This window comes from Lepidochelys olivacea (assembly GCF_965140295.1).
Source record: "Lepidochelys olivacea isolate rLepOli2 genome assembly, chromosome: 16".
Taxonomy (NCBI): domain Eukaryota; kingdom Metazoa; phylum Chordata; order Testudines; family Cheloniidae; genus Lepidochelys; species Lepidochelys olivacea.
Genome location: NC_140426.1, coordinates 450,677 through 472,807, shown reverse-complemented (window position 1 = coordinate 472,807; position 22,131 = coordinate 450,677).

The following is a 22,131-nucleotide window of genomic DNA, read 5'->3' as shown; positions in this document are numbered from 1 at the left end:
ATGTGTAGGGGCTTTGTGCTGGGACAGAAGCTGAACCCTGATTAGGGGGCGGGGCTTCCCTGACTAGGGGTCCTATAAAGGTTGCAGCGAGTCAGGCAGCGGCACAGGAGCTATCAAACAGAGCTGTAAACAGGGGAGTTTGAGTGGGAGTACTGTTGGAGTAGAAGGTATTTGTGTGTGTTTGGTTTTGTATTGGTAGTATCTGTGTGTGTAGGGGCTTTGTGCTGAGACAGAAGCTGAGCCCTGATTAGGGAGCGGGGCTTCACTGACTAGGGGTCCTATAAAGGTAGCAGCCAGTCAGGTAGTGGCACAGACAGCTGCAGCAGCACAGGAGCTAGCAAACAGAGCTGTAAACAGGGGAGTTTGAGTGGGAGTTCTTTCGTAGGAGAAGGTATTCGTCTGTGTTTGGTTTTGTATTGTTAGTATCTGTATGTGTAGGGGCTTTGTGCTGGGAGAGAAGCTGAGCCCTGATTAGGGGGCGGGGCTTCACTGACTAGGGGTCCTATAAAGGTATCAGCCAGTCAGGCAGCGGCACAGACAGCTGCAGCGGCACAGGAGCTAGCAAACAGAGCTGTAAACAGGGGGGTTTGAGTGGGAGTTCTGTTGGAGGAGAAGGTATTTGTGTGTGTTTGGTTTTGTATTGGTATTATTTGTATGTGTCGGGGCTTTGTGCTGGGTGAGAAGCTGAGCCCTGATTAGGGGGCGGGGCTTCCCTGACTAGGGGTCCTATAAAGGTTGCAGCCAGTCAGGCAGCGGCACAGGAGCTATCAAACAGAGCTGTAAACAGGGGAGTTTGAGTGGGAGTACTGTCGGAGTAGAAGGTATTTGTGTGTGTTTGGTTTTGTATTGGTAGTATCTGTGTGTGTAGGGGCTTTGTCCTGAGACAGAAGCTGAGCCCTCATTGGGGGGCGGGGCTTCACTGACTAGGGGTCCTATAAAGGTAGCAGCCAGTCAGGTAGCGGCACAGACAGCTGCAGCAGCACAGGAGCTAGCAAACAGAGCTGTAAACAGGGGAGGTTGAGTGGGAGTTCTTTTGGAGGAGAAGGTATTTGTGTGTGTTTGGTTTTGTATTGTTAGTATCCGTATGTGTAGGGGCTTTGTGCTGGGAGAGAAGCTGAGCCCTGATTAGGGCGCTGGTCTTCCCTGACTAGGGGTCCTATAAAGGTATCAGCCAGTCAGGCAGCGGCACAGACAGCTGCAGCGGCACAGGAGCTAGCAAACAGAGCTGTAAACAGGGGGGTTTGAGTGGGAGTTCTGTTGGAGGAGAAGGTATTTGTGTGTGTTTGGTTTTGTATTGGTATTATTTGTATGTGTCGGGGCTTCGTGCTGGGTGAGAAGCTGAGCCCTGATTAGGGGGCGGGGCTTCCCTGACTAGGGGTCCTATAAAGGTTGCAGCCAGTCAGGCAGCGGCACAGGAGCTATCAAACAGAGCTGTAAACAGGGGAGTTTGAGTGGGAGTACTGTCGGAGTAGAAGGTATTTGTGTGTGTTTGGTTTTGTATTGGTAGTATCTGTGTGTGTAGGGGCTTTGTCCTGAGACAGAAGCTGAGCCGTCATTGGGGGGCGGGGCTTCACTGACTAGGGGTCCTATAAAGGTAGCAGCCAGTCAGGTAGCGGCACAGACAGCTGCAGCAGCACAGGAGCTAGCAAACAGAGCTGTAAACAGGGGAGGTTGAGTGGGAGTTCTTTTGGAGGAGAAGGTATTTGTGTGTGTTTGGTTTTGTATTGGTAGTATCTGTGTGTGTAGGGGCTTTGTCCTGAGACAGAAGCTGAGCCCTCATTGGGGGGCGGGGCTTCACTGACTAGGGGTCCTATAAAGGTAGCAGCCAGTCAGGTAGCGGCACAGACAGCTGCAGCGGCAGAGGAGCTAGCAAACAGAGCTCTAAACAGGGGAGTTGGAGTGAGAGTTCTTTTGGAGGAGAAGGTATTTGTGTGTGTTTGGTTTTGTATTGGTAGTATCTGTATGTGTAGATGCTTGGAGGGGCTTTGTGCTGGGAGAGAAGCTGAGCCCTGATTAGGGGGCGGGGCTTCCCTGACTAGGGGTCCTATAAAGGTAGCAGCCAGTCAGGCAGCGGCACAGGAGCTAGCAAACAGAGCTGTAAACAGGGGAGTTTGAGAGGGAGTTCTGTTGGAGGAGAAGGTATTTGTGTGTGTGTTTGATTTTGTATTGGTAGTATCTGTATGTGTCGGGGCTTTGTGCTGGGAGAGAAGCTGAGCCGTGATTAGGGGGCGGGGCTTCCCTGACTAGGGGTCCTATAAAGGTAGCAGCCAATCAGGCAGCGGCACAGACAGCTGCAGCGGCACAGGAGCTAGCAAACAGAGCTGTAAACAGGGGAGTTTGAGTGGGAGTTCTTTCGGAGGAGAAGGTATTTGTGTGTGTTTGGTTTTGTATTGTTAGTATCTGTATGTGTAGGGGCTTTGTGCTGGGAGAGAAGCTGAGCCCTGATTAGGGGCGAGGCTTCCCTGACTAGGGGTCCTATAAAGGTAGCAGCCAGTCAGGCAGCGGCACAGGAGCTAGCAAACAGAGCTGTAAACAGTGGAGTTTGAGTGGGAGTTCTGTTGGAGGAGAAGGTATTTGTGTGTGTTTGGTTTTGTATTGGTAGTATCTGTATGTGTAGGGGCTTTGTGCTGGGAGAGAAACTGAGCCCTGATTACGGGGCGGGGCTTGACTGACTAGGGGTCCTATAAAGGTAGCAGCCAGTCAGGCAGCGGCACAGACAGCTGCAGCGGCACAGAAGCTAGCAAACAGAGCTGTAAAGAGGAAAGTTGGAGTGGGAGTTCTGTTGGAGGAGAAGGTATTTGTGTGTGTTTGGATTTGTATTGGTAGTATCTGTATGTGTAGAGGCTTTGTGCTGGGAGAGAAGCTGAGCCATGATTAGGGGGCGGGGCTTCCCTGACTTGGGGTCCTATAAAGGTAGCAGCCAGTCAGGCTGCGGCACAGACAGCTGCAGCGGCACAGGAGCTAGCAAACAGAGCTGTAAACAAGGGATTTTGAGTGGGAGTTCTGTTGGAGGAGAAGGTATTTGTGTGTGTTTGGTTTTGTATTGGTGGTATCTGTATGTGTAGGGGCTTTGTGCTGGGAGAGAAGCTGAGCCCTGATTAGGGGGCGGGGCTTCCCTGACTAGGGGTCCTATAAAGCTAGCAGCCAGTCAGGCAGCGGCACAGGAGCTAGCAAACAGAGCTGTAAACAGGGGAGTTTGAGTGGGAGTACTGTCGGAGTAGAAGGTATTTGTGTGTGTTTGGTTTTGTATTGGTAGTATCTGTGTGTGTAGGGGCTTTGTGCTGGGAGAGAAGCTGAGCCCTGATTAGGGGGCGGGGCTTCACTGACTAGGGGTCCTATAAAGGTAGCAGTCAGTCAGGCAGCGGCACAGACAGCTGCAGCGGCACAGGAGCTAGCAAACAGAGCTGTAAGCCGGGGAGTTTGAGTGGGAGTTCTGTTGGAGGAGAAGGTATTTGTGTGTGTTTGGTTTTGTATTGGTGGTATCTGTATGTTTAGAGGCCTGGAGGGGCTTTGTGCTGGGAGAGAAGCTGAGCCCTGATTAGGGGGCGGGGGTTCCCTGACTAGGGGTCCTATAAAGGTAGCAGCCAGTCAGGCAGCGGCACAGGAGCTAGCAAACAGAGCTGTAAACAGGGGAGTTTGAGTGGGAGTTCTGTTGGAGGAGAAGGTATTTGTGTGTGTTTGGTTTTGTATTGTTAGTATCTGTATGTGTAGGGGCTTTGTGCTGGGAGAGAAGCTGAGCCCTGATTAGGGGGCGGGGCTTCCCTGACTAGGGGTCCTATAAAGGTAGCAGCCAGTCAGGCAGCGGCACAGGAGCTAGCAAACAGAGCTGTAAACAGGGGAGTTTGAGTGGGAGTTCTGTTGGAGTAGAAGGTATTTGTGTGTGTTTGGTTTTGTATTGGTAGTATCTGTGTGTGTAGAGGCTTGGAGGGGCTTTGTGCTGGGAGAGAAGCTGAGCCCTGATTAGTGGGCGGGGCTTCCCTGACTAGGGGTCCTATAAGGTTGCAGCCAGTCAGGCAGCGGCACAGGAGCTATCAAACAGAGCTGTAAACAGGGGAGTTTGAGTGGGAGTTCTGTTGGAGGAGAAGGTATTTGTGTGTGTTTGGTTTTGTATTGTTAGTATCTGTATGTGTAGGGGCTTTGTGCTGGGAGAGAAGCTGAGCCCTCATTGGGGGGCGGGGCTTCACTGACTAGGGGATCCTATAAAGGTAGCAGCCAGTCAGGTAGCGGGACAGACAGCTGCAGCAGCACAGGAGCTAGCAAACAGAGCTGTAAACAGGGGAGTTTGAATGGGAGTTCTTTTGGAGGAGAAGGTATTTGTGTGTGTTTGGTTTTGTATTGTTAGTATCTGTATGTGTAGGGGCTTTGTGCTGGGAGAGAAGCTGAGCCCTGATTAGGGGGCGGGGCTTCCCTGACTAGGGGTCCTATAAAGGTAGCAGCCAGTCAGGCAGCGGCACAGGAGCTATCAAACAGAGCTGTAAACAGGGGAGTTTGAGTGGGAGTTCTTTCGGAGGAGAAGGTATTCGTCTGTGTTTGGTTTTGTATTGTTAGTATCTGTATGTGTAGGGGCTTTGTGCTGGGAGAGAAGCTGAGCCCTGATTAGTGGGCGGGGCTTCCCTGACTAGGGGTCCTATAAGGTTGCAGCCAGTCAGGCAGCGGCACAGGAGCTAGCACACAGAGATGTAAACAGGGGAGTTTGAGTGAGAGTTCTGTTGGAGTAGAAAGTATTTGTGTGTGTTTGGTTTTGTATTGGTAGTATCTGTGTGTGTAGGGGCTTTGTGCTGGGACAGAAGCTGAACCCTGATTAGGGGGCGGGGCTTCACTGACTAGGGGTCCTATAAAGGTAGCAGTCAGTCAGGCAGCGGCACAGACAGCTGCAGCGGCACAGGAGCTAGCAAACAGAGCTGTAAGCCGGGGAGTTTGAGTGGGAGTTCTGTTGGAGGAGAAGGTATTTGTGTGTGTTTGGTTTTGTATTGGTGGTATCTGTATGTTTAGAGGCCTGGAGGGGCTTTGTGCTGGGAGAGAAGCTGAGCCCTGATTAGGGGGCGGGGGTTCCCTGACTAGGGGTCCTATAAAGGTAGCAGCCAGTCAGGCAGCGGCACAGGAGCTAGCAAACAGAGCTGTAAACAGGGGAGTTTGAGTGGGAGTTCTGTTGGAGGAGAAGGTATTTGTGTGTGTTTGGTTTTGTATTGTTAGTATCTGTATGTGTAGGGGCTTTGTGCTGGGAGAGAAGCTGAGCCCTGATTAGGGGGCGGGGCTTCCCTGACTAGGGGTCCTATAAGGTTGCAGCCAGTCAGGCAGCGGCACAGGAGCTATCAAACAGAGCTGTAAACAGGGGAGTTTGAGTGGGAGTTCTGTTGGAGGAGAAGGTATTTGTGTGTGTTTGGTTTTGTATTGTTAGTATCTGTATGTGTAGGGGCTTTGTGCTGGGACAGAAGCTGAACCCTGATTAGGGGGCGGGGCTTCCCTGACTAGGGGTCCTATAAAGGTTGCAGCGAGTCAGGCAGCGGCACAGGAGCTATCAAACAGAGCTGTAAACAGGGGAGTTTGAGTGGGAGTACTGTTGGAGTAGAAGGTATTTGTGTGTGTTTGGTTTTGTATTGGTAGTATCTGTGTGTGTAGGGGCTTTGTGCTGAGACAGAAGCTGAGCCCTGATTAGGGAGCGGGGCTTCACTGACTAGGGGTCCTATAAAGGTAGCAGCCAGTCAGGTAGTGGCACAGACAGCTGCAGCAGCACAGGAGCTAGCAAACAGAGCTGTAAACAGGGGAGTTTGAGTGGGAGTTCTTTCGGAGGAGAAGGTATTCGTCTGTGTTTGGTTTTGTATTGTTAGTATCTGTATGTGTAGGGGCTTTGTGCTGGGAGAGAAGCTGAGCCCTGATTAGGGGGCGGGGCTTCACTGACTAGGGGTCCTATAAAGGTATCAGCCAGTCAGGCAGCGGCACAGACAGCTGCAGCGGCACAGGAGCTAGCAAACAGAGCTGTAAACAGGGGGGTTTGAGTGGGAGTTCTGTTGGAGGAGAAGGTATTTGTGTGTGTTTGGTTTTGTATTGGTATTATTTGTATGTGTCGGGGCTTTGTGCTGGGTGAGAAGCTGAGCCCTGATTAGGGGGCGGGGCTTCCCTGACTAGGGGTCCTATAAAGGTTGCAGCCAGTCAGGCAGCGGCACAGGAGCTATCAAACAGAGCTGTAAACAGGGGAGTTTGAGTGGGAGTACTGTCGGAGTAGAAGGTATTTGTGTGTGTTTGGTTTTGTATTGGTAGTATCTGTGTGTGTAGGGGCTTTGTCCTGAGACAGAAGCTGAGCCCTCATTGGGGGGCGGGGCTTCACTGACTAGGGGTCCTATAAAGGTAGCAGCCAGTCAGGTAGCGGCACAGACAGCTGCAGCAGCACAGGAGCTAGCAAACAGAGCTGTAAACAGGGGAGGTTGAGTGGGAGTTCTTTTGGAGGAGAAGGTATTTGTGTGTGTTTGGTTTTGTATTGTTAGTATCCGTATGTGTAGGGGCTTTGTGCTGGGAGAGAAGCTGAGCCCTGATTAGGGCGCTGGTCTTCCCTGACTAGGGGTCCTATAAAGGTATCAGCCAGTCAGGCAGCGGCACAGACAGCTGCAGCGGCACAGGAGCTAGCAAACAGAGCTGTAAACAGGGGGGTTTGAGTGGGAGTTCTGTTGGAGGAGAAGGTATTTGTGTGTGTTTGGTTTTGTATTGGTATTATTTGTATGTGTCGGGGCTTCGTGCTGGGTGAGAAGCTGAGCCCTGATTAGGGGGCGGGGCTTCCCTGACTAGGGGTCCTATAAAGGTTGCAGCCAGTCAGGCAGCGGCACAGGAGCTATCAAACAGAGCTGTAAACAGGGGAGTTTGAGTGGGAGTACTGTCGGAGTAGAAGGTATTTGTGTGTGTTTGGTTTTGTATTGGTAGTATCTGTGTGTGTAGGGGCTTTGTCCTGAGACAGAAGCTGAGCCGTCATTGGGGGGCGGGGCTTCACTGACTAGGGGTCCTATAAAGGTAGCAGCCAGTCAGGTAGCGGCACAGACAGCTGCAGCAGCACAGGAGCTAGCAAACAGAGCTGTAAACAGGGGAGGTTGAGTGGGAGTTCTTTTGGAGGAGAAGGTATTTGTGTGTGTTTGGTTTTGTATTGGTAGTATCTGTGTGTGTAGGGGCTTTGTCCTGAGACAGAAGCTGAGCCCTCATTGGGGGGCGGGGCTTCACTGACTAGGGGTCCTATAAAGGTAGCAGCCAGTCAGGTAGCGGCACAGACAGCTGCAGCGGCAGAGGAGCTAGCAAACAGAGCTCTAAACAGGGGAGTTGGAGTGAGAGTTCTTTTGGAGGAGAAGGTATTTGTGTGTGTTTGGTTTTGTATTGGTAGTATCTGTATGTGTAGATGCTTGGAGGGGCTTTGTGCTGGGAGAGAAGCTGAGCCCTGATTAGGGGGCGGGGCTTCCCTGACTAGGGGTCCTATAAAGGTAGCAGCCAGTCAGGCAGCGGCACAGGAGCTAGCAAACAGAGCTGTAAACAGGGGAGTTTGAGAGGGAGTTCTGTTGGAGGAGAAGGTATTTGTGTGTGTGTTTGATTTTGTATTGGTAGTATCTGTATGTGTCGGGGCTTTGTGCTGGGAGAGAAGCTGAGCCGTGATTAGGGGGCGGGGCTTCCCTGACTAGGGGTCCTATAAAGGTAGCAGCCAATCAGGCAGCGGCACAGACAGCTGCAGCGGCACAGGAGCTAGCAAACAGAGCTGTAAACAGGGGAGTTTGAGTGGGAGTTCTTTCGGAGGAGAAGGTATTTGTGTGTGTTTGGTTTTGTATTGTTAGTATCTGTATGTGTAGGGGCTTTGTGCTGGGAGAGAAGCTGAGCCCTGATTAGGGGCGAGGCTTCCCTGACTAGGGGTCCTATAAAGGTAGCAGCCAGTCAGGCAGCGGCACAGGAGCTAGCAAACAGAGCTGTAAACAGTGGAGTTTGAGTGGGAGTTCTGTTGGAGGAGAAGGTATTTGTGTGTGTTTGGTTTTGTATTGGTAGTATCTGTATGTGTAGGGGCTTTGTGCTGGGAGAGAAACTGAGCCCTGATTACGGGGCGGGGCTTGACTGACTAGGGGTCCTATAAAGGTAGCAGCCAGTCAGCAGCGGCACAGACAGCTGCAGCGGCACAGAAGCTAGCAAACAGAGCTGTAAAGAGGAAAGTTGGAGTGGGAGTTCTGTTGGAGGAGAAGGTATTTGTGTGTGTTTGGATTTGTATTGGTAGTATCTGTATGTGTAGAGGCTTTGTGCTGGGAGAGAAGCTGAGCCATGATTAGGGGCGGGGCTTCCCTGACTTGGGGTCCTATAAAGGTAGCAGCCAGTCAGGCTGCGGCACAGACAGCTGCAGCGGCACAGGAGCTAGCAAACAGAGCTGTAAACAAGGGATTTTGAGTGGGAGTTCTGTTGGAGGAGAAGGTATTTGTGTGTGTTTGGTTTTGTATTGGTGGTATCTGTATGTGTAGGGGCTTTGTGCTGGGAGAGAAGCTGAGCCCTGATTAGGGGGCGGGGCTTCCCTGACTAGGGGTCCTATAAAGCTAGCAGCCAGTCAGGCAGCGGCACAGGAGCTAGCAAACAGAGCTGTAAACAGGGGAGTTTGAGTGGGAGTACTGTCGGAGTAGAAGGTATTTGTGTGTGTTTGGTTTTGTATTGGTAGTATCTGTGTGTGTAGGGGCTTTGTGCTGGGAGAGAAGCTGAGCCCTGATTAGGGGGCGGGGCTTCACTGACTAGGGGTCCTATAAAGGTAGCAGTCAGTCAGGCAGCGGCACAGACAGCTGCAGCGGCACAGGAGCTAGCAAACAGAGCTGTAAGCCGGGGAGTTTGAGTGGGAGTTCTGTTGGAGGAGAAGGTATTTGTGTGTGTTTGGTTTTGTATTGGTGGTATCTGTATGTTTAGAGGCCTGGAGGGGCTTTGTGCTGGGAGAGAAGCTGAGCCCTGATTAGGGGGCGGGGGTTCCCTGACTAGGGGTCCTATAAAGGTAGCAGCCAGTCAGGCAGCGGCACAGGAGCTAGCAAACAGAGCTGTAAACAGGGGAGTTTGAGTGGGAGTTCTGTTGGAGGAGAAGGTATTTGTGTGTGTTTGGTTTTGTATTGTTAGTATCTGTATGTGTAGGGGCTTTGTGCTGGGAGAGAAGCTGAGCCCTGATTAGGGGGCGGGGCTTCCCTGACTAGGGGTCCTATAAAGGTAGCAGCCAGTCAGGCAGCGGCACAGGAGCTAGCAAACAGAGCTGTAAACAGGGGAGTTTGAGTGGGAGTTCTGTTGGAGTAGAAGGTATTTGTGTGTGTTTGGTTTTGTATTGGTAGTATCTGTGTGTGTAGAGGCTTGGAGGGGCTTTGTGCTGGGAGAGAAGCTGAGCCCTGATTAGTGGGCGGGGCTTCCCTGACTAGGGGTCCTATAAGGTTGCAGCCAGTCAGGCAGCGGCACAGGAGCTATCAAACAGAGCTGTAAACAGGGGAGTTTGAGTGGGAGTTCTGTTGGAGGAGAAGGTATTTGTGTGTGTTTGGTTTTGTATTGTTAGTATCTGTATGTGTAGGGGCTTTGTGCTGGGAGAGAAGCTGAGCCCTCATTGGGGGGCGGGGCTTCACTGACTAGGGGATCCTATAAAGGTAGCAGCCAGTCAGGTAGCGGGACAGACAGCTGCAGCAGCACAGGAGCTAGCAAACAGAGCTGTAAACAGGGGAGTTTGAGTGGGAGTTCTTTTGGAGGAGAAGGTATTTGTGTGTGTTTGGTTTTGTATTGTTAGTATCTGTATGTGTAGGGGCTTTGTGCTGGGAGAGAAGCTGAGCCCTGATTAGGGGGCGGGGCTTCCCTGACTAGGGGTCCTATAAAGGTAGCAGCCAGTCAGGCAGCGGCACAGGAGCTATCAAACAGAGCTGTAAACAGGGGAGTTTGAGTGGGAGTTCTTTCGGAGGAGAAGGTATTCGTCTGTGTTTGGTTTTGTATTGTTAGTATCTGTATGTGTAGGGGCTTTGTGCTGGGAGAGAAGCTGAGCCCTGATTAGGGGGCGGGGCTTCACTGACTAGGGGTCCTATAAAGGTATCAGCCAGTCAGGCAGCGGCACAGACAGCTGCAGCGGCACAGGAGCTAGCAAACAGAGCTGTAAACAGGGGGGTTTGAGTGGGAGTTCTGTTGGAGGAGAAGGTATTTGTGTGTGTTTGGTTTTGTATTGGTATTATTTGTATGTGTCGGGGCTTTGTGCTGGGTGAGAAGCTGAGCCCTGATTAGGGGGCGGGGCTTCCCTGACTAGGGGTCCTATAAAGGTTGCAGCCAGTCAGGCAGCGGCACAGGAGCTATCAAACAGAGCTGTAAACAGGGGAGTTTGAGTGGGAGTACTGTCGGAGTAGAAGGTATTTGTGTGTGTTTGGTTTTGTATTGGTAGTATCTGTGTGTGTAGGGGCTTTGTCCTGAGACAGAAGCTGAGCCCTCATTGGGGGGCGGGGCTTCACTGACTAGGGGTCCTATAAAGGTAGCAGCCAGTCAGGTAGCGGCACAGACAGCTGCAGCAGCACAGGAGCTAGCAAACAGAGCTGTAAACAGGGGAGGTTGAGTGGGAGTTCTTTTGGAGGAGAAGGTATTTGTGTGTGTTTGGTTTTGTATTGTTAGTATCTGTATGTGTAGGGGCTTTGTGCTGGGAGAGAAGCTGAGCCCTGATTAGGGCGCTGGTCTTCCCTGACTAGGGGTCCTATAAAGGTAGCAGCCAGTCAGGCAGCGGCACAGGAGCTAGCAAACAGAGCTGTAAACAGGGGAGTTTGAGTGGGAGTTCTGTTGGAGGAGAAGGTATTTGTGTGTGTTTTTGTATTGGTAGTATCTGTATGTGTAGGGGCTTCGTGCTGGGAGAGAAGCTGAGCCCTGATTAGGGGGCGGGGCTTCACTGACTAGGGGTCCTATAAAGGTAGCAGCCAGTCAGGTAGTGGCACAGACAGCTGCAGCAGCACAGGAGCTAGCAAACAGAACTGTAAACAGGGGAGTTTGAGTGGGAGTTCTTTTGGAGGAGAAGGTATTTGTGTGTGTTTGGTTTTGTATTGTTAGTATCTGTATTTGTAGGGGCTTTGTGCTGGGAGAGAAGCTGAGCCCTGATTAGTGGGCGGGGCTTCCCTGACTAGGGGTCCTATAAGGTTGCAGCCAGTCAGGCAGCGGCACAGGAGCTATCAAACAGAGCTGTAAACAGGGGAGTTTGAGTGGGAGTTCTGTTGGAGGAGAAGGTATTTGTGTGTGTTTGGTTTTGTATTGGTGGTATCTGTATGTTTAGAGGCTTGGAGGGGCTTTGTGCTGGGAGAGAAGCTGAGCCCTGATTAGGGGGCGGGGCTTCCCTGACTAGGGGTCCTATAAAGGTAGCAGCCAGTCAGGCAGCGGCACAGGAGCTAGCACACAGAGATGTAAACAGGGGAGTTTGAGTGGGAGTTCTGTTGGAGGAGTAGGTATTTTTGGGTGTTTGGTTTTGTATTGGTAGTATGTGTGTGTGTAGGGGCTTTGTGCTGAGACAGAAGCTGAGCCCTGATTAGGGGGCGGGGCTTCACTGACTAGGGGTCCTATAAAGGTAGCAGCCAGTCAGGTAGTGGCACAGACAGCTGCAGCAGCACAGGAGCTAGCAAACAGAGCTGTAAACAGGGGAGTTTGAGTGGGAGTACTGTTGGAGGAGAAGGTATTTGTGTGTGTGTTTGGTTTTGTATTGATAGTATCTGTATGTGTAGGGGCTTTGTGCTGGGAGAGAAGCTGACACCTGATTAGGGGGCGGGGCTTGACTGACTAGGGGTCCTATAAAGGTAGCAGCCAGTCAGGCAGCGGCACAGGAGCTATCAAACAGAGCTGTAAACAGGGGAGTTTGAGTGGGAGTACTGTTGGAGTAGAAGGTATTTGTGTGTGTTTGGTTTTGTATTGGTAGTATGTGTGTGTGTAGGGGCTTTGTGCTGGGACAGAAGCTGAGCCCTGATTAGGGGGCGGGGCTTCCCTGACTAGGGGTCCTATAAAGGTAGCAGCCAGTCAGGCAGCGGCACAGGAGCTAGCAAACAGAGCTGTAAACAGGGAGTTTGAGTGGGAGTTCTGTTGGAGAAGAAGGTATTTGTGTGTGTTTGGTTTTGTATTGGTAGTATCTGTATGTGTAGGCGCTTTGTGCTGGGAGAGAAGCTGAGGCCTGATTAGGGGGCGGGGCTTGACTGACTTGGGGTCCTATAAAGGTAGCAGCCAGTCAGGCAGCGGCACAGACAGCTGCAGCGGCACAGGAGCTAGCAAACAGAGCTGTAAACAGGGGAGTTGGAGTGAGAGTTCTGTTGGAGGAGAAGGTATTTGTGTGTGTTTGGATTTGTATTGGTAGTATTTGTATGTGTAGAGGCTTTGTGCTGGGAGAGAAGCTGAGCCCTGATTAGGGGGCGGGGCTTCCCTGACTAGGGGTCCTATAAAGGTAGCAGCCAGTCAGGCAGCGGCACAGGAGCTAGCACACAGAGGTGTAAACAGGGGAGTTTGAGTGGGAGTTCTGTTGGAGGAGAAGGTATTTGTGTGTCATTGGTTTTGTATTGTTAGTATCTGTATCTGTAGGGGCTTTGTGCTGGGAGAGTAGCTGAGCCCTGATTAGGGGGCGGGGCTTCACTGACTAGGGGTCCTATAAAGGTAGCAGCCAGTCAGGCAGCGGCACAGACAGCTGCAGCGGCACAGGAGCTAGCAAACAGAGCTGTAAACAGGGGAGTTTGAGTGGGAGTTCTGTTGGAGGCGAAGGTATTTGTGTGTGTTTGGTTTTGTATTGGTGGTATCTGTATGTGTAGGGGCTTTGTGCTGGGAGAGAAGCTGAGCCCTGATTAGGGGGCGGGGCTTCACTGACTAGGGGTCTATAAAGGTTGCAGCCAGTCAGGCAGAGGCACAGGAGCTATCAAACAGAGCTGTAAACAGGGGAGTTTGAGTGGGAGTACTGTCGGAGTAGAAGGTATTTGTGTGTGTTTGGTTTTGTATTGGTAGTATCTGTGTGTGTAGGGGCTTTGTGCTGAGACAGAAGCTGAGCCCTGATTGGGGGGCGGGGCTTCACTGACTAGGGGTCCTATAAAGGTAGCAGCCAGTCAGGTAGCGGCACAGACAGCTGCTGCAGCACAGGAGCTAGCAAACAGAGCTGTAAACAGGGGAGTTTGAGTGGGAGTTCTTTTGGAGGAGAAGGTATTTGTGTGTGTTTGATTTTGTATTGTTAGTATGTGTATGTGAAGGGGCTTTGTGCTGGGAGAGAAGCTAAGCCGTGATTAGGGGGCGGGGCTTCACTTACTAGGGGTCCTAGAAAGGTATCAGCCAGTCAGGCAGCGGCACGGACAGCTGCAGCGGCAGAGGAGCTAGCAAACAGAGCTCTAAACAGGGGAGTTGGAGTGAGAGTTCTTTTGGAGGAGAAGGTATTTGTGTGTGTTTGGTTTTGTATTGGTAGTATCTGTATGTGTAGATGCTTGGAGGGGCTTTGTGCTGGGAGAGAAGCTGAGCCCTGATTAGGGGGCGGGGCTTCCCTGACTAGGGGTCCTATAAAGGTAGCAGCCAGTCAGGCAGCGGCACAGGAGCTAGCAAACAGAGCTGTAAACAGGGGAGTTTGAGAGGGAGTTCTGTTGGAGGAGAAGGTATTTGTGTGTGTGTTTGGTTTTGTATTGGTAGTATCTGTATGTGTCGGGGCTTTGTGCTGGGAGAGAAGCTGAGCCGTGATTAGGGGGCGGGGCTTCCCTGACTAGGGGTCCTATAAAGGTAGCAGCCAATCAGGCAGCGGCACAGACAGCTGCAGCGGCACAGGAGCTAGCAAACAGAGCTGTAAACAGGGGAGTTTGAGTGGGAGTTCTTTCGGAGGAGAAGGTATTTGTGTGTGTTTGGTTTTGTATTGTTAGTATCTGTATGTGTAGGGGCTTTGTGCTGGGAGAGAAGCTGAGCCCTGATTAGGGGCGAGGCTTCCCTGACTAGGGGTCCTATAAAGGTAGCAGCCAGTCAGGCAGCGGCACAGGAGCTAGCAAACAGAGCTGTAAACAGTGGAGTTTGAGTGGGAGTTCTGTTGAAGGAGAAGGTATTTGTGTGTGTTTGGTTTTGTATTGGTAGTATCTGTATGTGTAGGGGCTTTGTGCTGGGAGAGAAACTGAGCCCTGATTAGGGGGCGGGGCTTGACTGACTAGGGGTCCTATAAAGGTAGCAGCCAGTCAGGCAGCGGCACAGACAGCTGCAGCGGCACAGAAGCTAGCAAACAGAGCTGTAAAGAGGAAAGTTGGAGTGGGAGTTCTGTTGGAGGAGAAGGTATTTGTGTGTGTTTGGATTTGTATTGGTAGTATCTGTATGTGTAGAGGCTTTGTGCTGGGAGAGAAGCTGAGCCCTGATTAGGGGGCGGGGCTTCCCTGACTTGGGGTCCTATAAAGGTAGCAGCCAGTCAGGCTGCGGCACAGACAGCTGCAGCGGCACAGGAGCTAGCAAACAGAGCTGTAAACGGGGAGTTTGAGTGGGAGGAGAAGGTATTTGTGTGTGTTTGGTTTTGTATTGTTAGTATCTGTATGTGTAGGGGCTTTGTGCTGGGAGAGAAGCTGAGCCCTGATTAGGGGGCGGGGCTTCACTGACTAGGGGTCCTAAAAAGGTATCAGCCAGTCAGGCAGCGGCACAGACAGCTGCATCGGCACAGGAGCTAGCAAACAGAGCTGTAAACAAGGGATTTTGAGTGGGAGTTCTGTTGGAGGAGAAGGTATTTGTGTGTGTTTGGTTTTGTATTGGTGGTATCTGTATGTGTAGGGGCTTTGTGCTGGGAGAGAAGCTGAGCCCTGATTAGGGGGCGGGGCTTCCCTGACTAGGGGTCCTATAAAGCTAGCAGCCAGTCAGGCAGCGGCACAGGAGCCAGCAAACAGAGCTGTAAACAGGGGAGTTTGAGTGGGAGTTCTGTTGCAGGAGAAGGTATTTGTGTGTGTTTTTGTATTGGTAGTATCTGTATGTGTTGGGGCTTTGTGCTGGGAGAGAAGCTGAGCCGTGATTAGGGGGCGGGGCTTCACTGACTAGGGGTCCTATAAAGGTATCAGCCAGTCAGGCAGCGGCACAGACAGCTACAGCGGCACAGGAGCTAGCAAACAGAGCTGTAAACAGGGGAGTTTGAGTGGGAGTTCTGTTGGAGGAGAAGGTATTTGTGTGTGTTTGGTTTTGTATTGGTAGTATCTGTATGTGTAGGGGCTTTTTGCTGGGAGAGAAGCTGAGCCCTGATTAGGGGGCGGGGCTTGACTGACTAGGGGTCCTATAAAGGTCGCAGCCAGTCAGGCAGCGGCACAGACAGCTGCAGCGGCACAGGAGCTAGCAAACAGAGCTGTAAACAGGCGGGTTTGAGTCGGAGTTCTGTTGGAGGAGAAGGTATTTGTGTGTGTGTTTGGTTTTGTATTGGTAGTATCTGTATGTGTAGGGGCTTTGTGCTGGGAGAGAAGCTGAGCCCTGATTAGGGGGCGGGGCTTCCCTGACTAGGGGTCCTATAAAGGTAGCAGCCAGTCAGGCAGCGGCACAGGAGCTACAAACAGAGCTGTAAACAGGGGAGTTCGAGTGGGAGTTCTGTTGGAGGAGAAGCTATTTGTGTGTGTTTGGTTTTGTATTGGTAGTATCTGTATGTTTTGGGGCTTTGTGCTGGGAGAGAAGATGAGCCCTGATTAGGGGGCGGGGCTTCCCTGACTAGGGGTCCTATAAAGGTAGCAGCCAGTCAGGCAGCGGCACAGGAGCTAGCAAACAGAGCTGTAAACAGTGGAGATTGAGTGGGAGTTCTGTTGGAGGAGAAGGTATTTGTGTGTGTGTTTGGTTTTGTATTGGTAGTATCTGTATGTGTAGGGGCTTTGTGCTGGGAGAGAAACTGCGCCCTGATTAGGGGGCGGGGCTTGACTGACTAGGGGTCCTATAAAGGTAGCAGCCAGTCAGGCAGCGGCACAGACAGCTGCAGCGGCACAGGAGCTAGCAACAGAGCTGTAAAGAGGAAAGTTGGAGTGGGAGTTCTTTTGGAGGAGAAGGTATTTGTGTGTGTTTGGATTTGTATTGGTAGTATCTGTATGTGTAGAGGCTTTGTGCTGGGAGAGAAGCTGAGCCCTGATTAGGGGGCGGGGCTTCCCTGCCTTGGGGTCCTATAAAGGTAGCAGCCAGTCAGGCAGCGGCACAGACAGCTGCAGCGGCACAGGAGCTAGCAAACAGAGCTGTAAACGGGGAGTTTGAGTGGGAGGAGAAGGTATTTCTGTGTGTTTGGTTTTGTATTGTTAGTATCTGTATGTGTAGGGGCTTTGTGCTGGGAGAGAAGCTGAGCCCTGATGAGGGGGCGGGGCTTCACTGACTAGGTGTCCTAAAAAGGTATCAGCCAGTCAGGCAGCGGCACAGACAGCTGCATCGGCACAGGAGCTAGCAAACAGAGCTGTAAACAGGGGATTTTGAGTGGGAGTTCTGTTGGAGGAGAAGGTATTTGTGTGTGTTTGGTTTTGTATTGGTGGTATCTGTATGTGTAGGGGCTTTGTGCTGGGAGAGAAGCTGAGCCCTGATTAGGGGGCGGGGCTTCCCTGACTAGGGGTCCTATAAAGCTAGCAGCCAGTCAGGCAGCGGCACAGGAGCTAGCAAACAGAGCTGTAAACAGGGGAGTTTGAGTGGGAGTTCTGTTGGAGGAGAAGGTATTTGTGTGTGTTTTTGTATTGGTAGTATCTGTATGTGTAGGGGCTTTGTGCTGGGAGAGAAGCTGAGCCGTGATTAGGGGGCGGGGCTTCACTGACAAGGGGTCCTATAAAGGTATCAGCCAGTCAGGCAGCGGCACAGACAGCTGCAGCGACACAGGATCTAGCAAACAGAGCTGTAAACAGGGGAGTTTGAGTGGGAGTTCTGTTGGAGGAGAAGGTATTTGTGTGTGTTTTTGCATTGGTAGTATCTGTATGTGTAGAGGCTTGGAGGGGCTTTGTGCTGGGAAAGAAGCTGAGCCCTGATTAGGGGGCGGGGCTTCCCTGACGAGGGGTCCTATAAAGGTAGCAGCCAGTCAGGCAGCGGCACAGGAGCTACAAACAGAGCTGTAAACAGGGGAGTCTGAGTGGGAGTTCTCTTGGAGGAGAAGGTATTTGTGTGTGTTTGGATTTGTATTGGTGGTATCTGTATGTGTAAGGGCTTTGTGCTGGGAGAGAAGCTGAGCCCTGATTAGGGGGCGGGGCTTCCCTGACTAGGGGTCCTATAAAGGTTGCAGCCAGTCAGGCAGCGGCACAGGAGCTATCAAACAGAGCTGTAAACAGGGGATTTTGAGTGGGAGTTCTGTTGGAGTAGAAGGTATTTGTGTGTGTTTGGTTTTGTATTGGTAGTATCTGTGTGTGTAGGGGCTTTGTGCTGGGAGAGAAGCTGAGCCCTGATTAGGGGGCGGGGCTTCCCTGACTAGGGGTCCTATAAAGGTAGCAGCCAGTGAGGCAGCGGCACAGGAGCTAGCACACAGAGATGTAAACAGGGGAGTTTGAATGGGAGTTCTGTTGGAGGAGAAGGTATTTGTGTGTGTTTGGATTTGTATTGGTAGTATTTGTATGTGTAGAGGCTTTGTGCTGGGAGAGAAGCTGAGCCCTGATTAGCGGGCGGGGCTTCCCTGACTAGGGGTCCTATAAAGGTAGCAGCCAGTCAGGCAGCGGCACAGGAGCTAGCAAACAGAGCTGTAAACAGTGGAGTTTGAGTGGGAGTTCTGTTGGAGGAGAAGGTATTTGTGTGTGTTTGGTTTTGTATTGGTAGTATCTGTATGTGTAGGGGCTTTGTGCTGGGAGAGAAACTGAGCCCTGATTAGGGGGCGGGGCTTGACTGACTAGGGGTCCTATAAAGGTAGCAGCCAGTCAGGCAGCGGCACAGACAGCTGCAGCGGCACAGGAGCTAGCAACAGAGCTGTAAAGAGGAAAGTTGGAGTGGGAGTTCTGTTGGAGGAGAAGGTATTTGTGTGTGTTTGGATTTGTATTGGTAGTATCTGTATGTGTAGAGGCTTTGTGCTGGGAGAGAAGCTGAGCCCTGATTAGGGGGCGGGGCTTCCCTGCCTTGGGGTCCTATAAAGGTAGCAGCCAGTCAGGCAGCGGCACAGACAGCTGCAGCGGCACAGGAGCTAGCAAACAGAGCTGTAAACGCGGAGTTTGAGTGGGAGGAGAAGGTATTTGTGTGTGTTTGGTTTTGTATTGTTAGTATCTGTATGTGTAGGGGCTTTGTGCTGGGAGAGAAGCTGAGCCCTGATTAGGGGGCGGGGCTTCACTGACTAGGTGTCCTAAAAAGGTATCAGCCAGTCAGGCAGCGGCACAGACAGCTGCATCGGCACAGGAGCTAGCAAACAGAGCTGTAAACAGGGGATTTTGAGTGGGAGTTCTGTTGGAGGAGAAGGTATTTGTGTGTGTTTGGTTTTGTATTGGTGGTATCTGTATGTGTAGGGGCTTTGTGCTGGGAGAGAAGCTGAGCCCTGATTAGGGGGCGGGGCTTCCCTGACTAGGGGTCCTATAAAGCTAGCAGCCAGTCAGGCAGCGGCACAGGAGCTAGCAAACAGAGCTGTAAACAGGGGAGTTTGAGTGGGAGTACTGTTGGAGTAGAAGGTATTTGTGTGTGTTTGGTTTTGTATTGGTAGTATCTGTATGTGTAGGGGCTTTTTGCTGGGAGAGAAGTTGAGCCCTGATTAGGGGGCGGGGCTTGACTGACTAGGGGTCCTATAAAGGTCGCAGCCAGTCAGGCAGCGGCACAGACAGCTGCAGCGGCACAGGAGCTAGCAAACAGAGCTGTAAACAGGCGGGTTTGAGTGGGAGTTCTGTTGGAGGAGAAGGTATTTGTGTGTGTGTTTGGTTTTGTATTGGTAGTATCTGTATGTGTAGAGGCTTGGAGGGGCTTTGTGCTGGGAAAGAAGCTGAGCCCTGATTAGGGGGCGGGGCTTCCCTGACGAGGGGTCCTATAAAGGTAGCAGCCAGTCAGGCAGCGGCACAGGAGCTACAAACAGAGCTGTAAACAGGGGAGTCTGTGTGGGAGTTGTCTTGGAGGAGAAGGTATTTGTGTGTGTTTGGATTTGTATTGGTAGTATTTGTATGTGTAGAGGCTTTGTGCTGGGAGAGAAGCTGAGCCCTGATTAGCGGGCGGGGCTTCCCTGACTAGGGGTCCTATAAAGGTAGCAGCCAGTCAGGCAGCGGCACAGACAGCTGCAGCGGCACAGGAGCTAGCAAACAGAGCTGTAAACGGGGAGTTTGAGTGGGAGGAGAAGGTATTTGTGTGTGTTTGGTTTTGTATTGTTAGTATCTGTATGTGTAGGGGCTTTGTGCTGGGAGAGAAGCTGAGCCCTGATTAGGGGGCGGGGCTTCACTGACTAGGTGTCCTAAAAAGGTATCAGCCAGTCAGGCAGCGGCACAGACAGCTGCATCGGCACAGGAGCTAGCAAACAGAGCTGTAAACAGGGGATTTTGAGTGGGAGTTCTGTTGGAGGAGAAGGTATTTGTGTGTGTTTGGTTTTGTATTGATGGTATCTGTATGTGTAGGGGCTTTGTGCTGGGAGATAAGCTGAGCCCTGATTAGGGGGCGGGGCTTCCCTGACTAGGGGTCCTATAAAGCTAGCAGCCAGTCAGGCAGCGGCACAGGAGCTAGCAAACAGAGCTGTAAACAGGGGAGTTTGAGTGGGAGTTCTGTTGGAGGAGAAGGTATTTGTGTGTGTTTTTGTATTGGTAGTATCTGTATGTGTAGGGGCTTTGTGCTGGGAGAGAAGCTGAGCCGTGATTAGGGGGCGGGGCTTCACTGACAAGGGGTCCTATAAAGGTATCAGCCAGTCAGGCAGCGGCACAGACAGCTGCAGCGGCACAGGAGCTACAAACAGAGCTGTAAACAGGGGAGTCTGAGTGGGAGTTCTCTTGGAGGAGAAGGTATTTGTGTGTGTTTGGATTTGTATTGGTGGTATCTGTATGTGTAAGGGCTTTGTGCTGGGAGAGAAGCTGAGCCCTGATTAGGGGGCGGGGCTTCCCTGACTAGGGGTCCTATAAAGCTTGCAGCCAGTCAGGCAGCGGCACAGGAGCTATCAAACAGAGCTGTAAACAGGGGATTTTGAGTGGGAGTTCTGTTGGAGTAGAAGGTATTTGTGTGTGTTTGGATTTGTATTGGTAGTATTTGTATGTGTAGAGGCTTTGTGCTGGGAGAGAAGCTGAGCCCTGATTAGCGGGCGGGGCTTCCCTGACTAGGGGTCCTATAAAGGTAGCAGCCAGTCAGGCAGCGGCACAGGAGCTAGCAAACAGATCTGTAAACAGGGGAGTTTGAGTGGGAGTTCTTTCGGAGGAGAAGGTATTTGTGTGTGTTTGGTTTTGTATTGTTAGTATCTGTATGTGTAGGGGCTTTGTGCTGGGAAAGAAGCTGAGCCCTGATTAGGGGCGGGGCTTCCCTGACTAGGGGTCCTATAAAGGTAGCAGCCAGTCAGGCAGCGGCACAGGAGCTAGCAAACAGAGCTGTAAACAGGGAGTTTGAGTGCGAGTACTGTTGGAGGAGAAGGTATTTGTGTGTGTGTTTGGTTTTGTATTGGTAGTATCTGTGTGTGTAGGGGCTTTGTGCTGGGACAGAAGCTGAGCCCTGATTAGGGGGCGGGTCTTCCCTGACTAGGGGTCCTATAAAGGTAGCAGCCAGTCAGGCAGCGGCACAGACAGCTGCAGCGGCACAGGAGCTAGCAAACAGAGCTGTAAAGACGAAAGTTGGAGTGGGAGTTCTGTTGGAGGAGAAGGTATTTGTGTGTGTTTGGATTTGTATTGGTAGTATCTGTATGTGTAGAGGCTTTGTGCTGGGAGAGAAGCTGAGCCCTGATTAGGGGGCGGGGCTTCCCTGACTAGGGGTCCTATAAGGTTGCAGCCAGTCAGGCAGCGGCACAGGAGCTATCAAACAGAGCTGTAAACAGGGGAGTTTGAGTGGGACGAGAAGGTATTTGTGTGTGTTTGGTTTTGTATTGTTAGTATCTGTATGTGTAGGGGCTTTGTGCTGGGAGAGAAGCTGAGCCCTGATTAGGGGGCGGGGCTTCACTGACTAGGGGTCCTAAAAAGGTATCAGCCAGTCACGCAGCGGCACAGACAGCTGCATCGGCACATTAGCTAGCAAACAGAGCTGTAAACAGGGGATTTTGAGTGGGAGTACTGTCGGAGTAGAAGTTATTTGTGTGTGTTTGGTTTTGTATTGGTAGTATCTGTGTGTGTAGGGGCTTTGTGCTGCGACAGAAGCTGAGCCCTGATTGGGGGGCGGGGCTTCACTGACCAGGGGTCCTATAAAGGTAGCAGCCAGTCAGGTAGCGGCACAGACAGCTGCAGCAGCACAGGAGCTAGCAAACAGAGCTGTAAACAGGGGAGTTTGAGTGGGAGTTCTTTTGGAGGAGAAGGTATTTGTGTGTGTTTGGTTTTGTATTGTTAGTATCTGTATGTGTAGGGGCTTTGTGCTGGGAGAGAAGCTGAGCCCTGATTAGGGGGCGGGGCTTCCCTGACTAGGGGTCCTATAAGGGTAGCAGCCAGTCAGGCAGCGGCACAGGAGCTCGCAAACAGAGCTGTAAACAGGGGAGTTTGAGTGGGAGTTGTTTTGGAGGAGAAGGTATTTGTGTGTGTTTGGTTTTGTATTGTTAGTATCTGTATGTGTAGGGGCTTTGTGCTGGGAGAGAAGCTGAGCCGAGATTAGTGGGCGGGGCTTCACTGACTAGGGGTCCTATAAAGGTATCAGCCAGTCAGGCAGCGGCACAGACAGCTGCAGCGGCACAGGAGCTATCAAACAGAGCTGTAAACAGGGGAGTTTGAGTGGGAGTACTGTTGGAGTAGAAGGTATTTGTGTGTGTTTGGTTTTGTATTTGTAGTATCTGTGTGTGTAGGGGCTTTGTGCTGGGACAGAAGCTGAGCCCTGATTAGGGGGCGGGGCTTCACTGACTAGGAGTCCTATAAAGGTAGCAGCCAGTCAGGCAGCGGCACAGGAGCTACAAACAGAGCTGTAAACAGGGGAGTTCGAGTGGGAGTTCTGTTGGAGGAGAAGGTATTTGTGTGTGTGTTTGGTTTTGTATTGGTAGTATCTGTATGTGTAGAGGCTTGGAGGGGCTTTGTGCTGGGAAAGAAGCTGAGCCCTGATTAGGGGGCGGGGCTTCCCTGACGAGGGGTCCTATAAAGGTAGCAGCCAGTCAGGCAGCGGCACAGGAGCTACAAACAAAGCTGTAAACAGGGGAGTTCGAGT